The sequence below is a fragment of the Egretta garzetta genome, unplaced genomic scaffold (genome assembly GCF_000687185.1).
Source record: "Egretta garzetta isolate BGI_Z169 unplaced genomic scaffold, ASM68718v1 scaffold104, whole genome shotgun sequence".
Classification (NCBI taxonomy): Eukaryota; Metazoa; Chordata; class Aves; order Pelecaniformes; family Ardeidae; genus Egretta; species Egretta garzetta.
The window spans coordinates 570,032-572,932 of NW_009259485.1; positions in this window are offsets into that span (position 1 = coordinate 570,032).

A 2,901-nucleotide genomic window follows, 5' to 3' on the forward strand; every position below is an offset into this window, starting at 1 on the left:
ATTTGTTTTTTAGCAGGTAATTCATTCTCTTACATATGGATCCTTTGTTCCTCAAATTCCCTCCTTGGCCTTTCTACTTTTACTTCTTTCTATTGCTTTCGAGATGATTGGATTTGGGCTTTCCCAATGATACATTTTAGGCTCAGATAACTTAAATATTGAACCTTGACATTTAACTATATTGATCTTTTCCTTGCCATCCTGTTTTCTTTTATTTGTTTAGGGATATTTGTTCTTAGACTTTTGTGCTATGCTTAAGTACCCTCCACACTGAGAGTAAAGATTTTCATTTCAACACTTCTAATTGAGGATATTTCTTATTTATTTTCTTTTTTTGAAAGAAGAAAGGTTTACCTGTCTTTGCTGAAGACAGAATACTAAACTACTAGATTTTGTTACGAAAATTTCCCCAAAAAAGTCTGAATGCTGTTGTACTATGTTCATGATTAATCAGCATGTTTAAAAAGTTGTTTTTGAGATACGCCCTGTTACTATCTGTTATTTTAGATTATGTCAGACTACTGCTTCCAATAAACAAACATTTCAAGTATCAAAAAGTAGTTTTGCAAAGCGTAATTTAACCCCTCCATATATAAGTTATTGCTAGGGCTTTTAGACTGGACTTTCCTCCTTTGTTGAGCTTCTCCTATACAGTGTGTTCAATGTATTTTTCTTGATCTGTCAGATAGTGTAAGCCTTCTATATGTGTATTCCTATGATTAAGGATTTGCATTTCGTCTATGTATTAGCCTCTCCACAGTACAGCTTTCTCACCAAGCTGTTACTAATAATCTTTTAAATTTTGTTTTTGTTTCACTTCCCCCCCCCCCCAAATAAATATACACTATATATCCAATATACAGTGACGTGGCACAGCATATAGGTATTATTGGCACTCATTGGCATTCCCTTCATACATTTTATTTCTGACTTTTCTGTGTGAAAAAAACTGCAGTTTCCTGATGAATGTATAGAAAATTATGATGCCAGTCTAAGCTATCAAATATGTAGTGTGTGCCACAAATTTGACAGAAAAAGCATTTTAGATATACTGTAAAATCATCGAACAAATAAAATATTCATGACTTGCACAGGTGGATTAAAATCAATAAATGCCATTTTGTTGTTATAAACTGTCTGATGTAACAAACATCAGCCTGGCAGAGGCATATGTTCATATGCAGTCATAATCTTTTATCTGGCTTTTTCCAGCTAGGCACCTAAGTCTCCATTGGGTTTAAGAGCCACAATTTTTAAAGATGTCAAGATGACAGGGTTTCCAATAAGTCATTAGAAATTGCTGATAATCAGCCATACCTGAAAATGAGTATTAAAAAGTAGCTCTGTTGAAGTTAATCCTAAAAACCTACAAGTTTTGTAGGGCAAGGGATAAGTGTTTCATTTAAGGTAATCACCTGGTAGTCAGCCACAGGTTTGAGGATCTAGTGCTAGTGATTCAGATTTTATTTTTCCTCTAAGTATTCCATGCATGCTGCTGGTATCAATGGGATGTTGTAAGCTGCAAGATGTTTGATAAAAAAAGGCAGCTTTTACAAGCAAAGACTCCAGTTACTTGAATAAAGGGTGATATAGTTTTCCCCTTAATTCAGAGCCCTGAGTACTTGTTTTACAAACTGCAGAGTGCCCTCAAATGTATTGACTTCATTGTGGAGTCAGAGTATATATTGTGTAATGCTGAGTCATACAAAAAAAGAAAGGCATTCTCGAGGCTGGAGAGAAAAAAAATGACGGAGACACTAACCGCCTCAAAAAAAAAAAAAAAAAAAAAAACAAAACTAGGGTTTTGTGGTTTTGTTTTTTTTTTTAACGTAAGAAAACCATGAGAAACATTGTCAGAAATATACCACATAGTATATGCCACTGTGATAGTGAAATTATTGCTGTTTTATCCTGCTGGTGCTCTCCTGCTCCCGCAGAAAGGAAACGAGTTGCAGTGCGTGTACACACCGAGGCACACACACGCGGTATGTGCCCCAAGTGCAGCAGTACCTCTAGCACGCTAGAGGGAGCGAGAACTCGCATAGAAAACCTCTGGACATCCTGAGACATCCTGTAGGTTTGGCATAGGCTGCGGAGTAAGGAAAGGAAATCACAGGACTCAAGTTACAATGAAACGAGATCTCCCGAATAGCTCAGGGGCTTACTCTGGTGTTCATTCCATTTTTAAAACTGCGCTACTCGTATAGGGGACTTCGCCAAAAAAGTGACTTAGCCGAATACGCCGATTTCCATCAGCCAATCTGAAGCCCTCGTTCAGAAAGCAAAGCCCATTTTGTAAACATATCCTTTATTTCATCTGTCTGTCGCTCTCACACAGAAAGTTGGCATGTCTGAGAGTAGTGATTTTACGCTGCCACTAATGTATGTGTAGCTTATTTATACACTGCATTTTAACACAGCATTAGTTTTATAATGGTTACTAGCAAGTTACTCGTTCTGCATGGCAAACTATCCGTTTCAAAGCTACAAATAGGTCTTCGGGGCAGGAAGATGGGTCTAGAAAGAACACTGATTTGAATTTATAAATTTGTGAGCCTTTCTCCAAGTCTCCAAGATTTTTTATGGACAAAATAACTCAGAAAGGGCTGAAGGTTATCCTATTGAGCAAGGCGAAAGAGCAGCTTCCTTGACTGAATCCTTTAAGAGCCGCTCCTCAAGTAATTGTCAGGAGCGCCTTATAATTGCTCCGGAGTTATCTTTTTCCTTTTTTTTTTCCTTTTTTTTTTTTTTTCTTCTTCCCCCTGAATGATTCATGCTACTTACACGCTCGTCACTCAGTCACTCACAGCTCACACATGGCAGCTTCATTTCGGTACGCACGGGTCGAGACCGGCGCTCCAGCAATCCGAGCACTCACCGTTCCAGCCTCGGTCTTCCCAC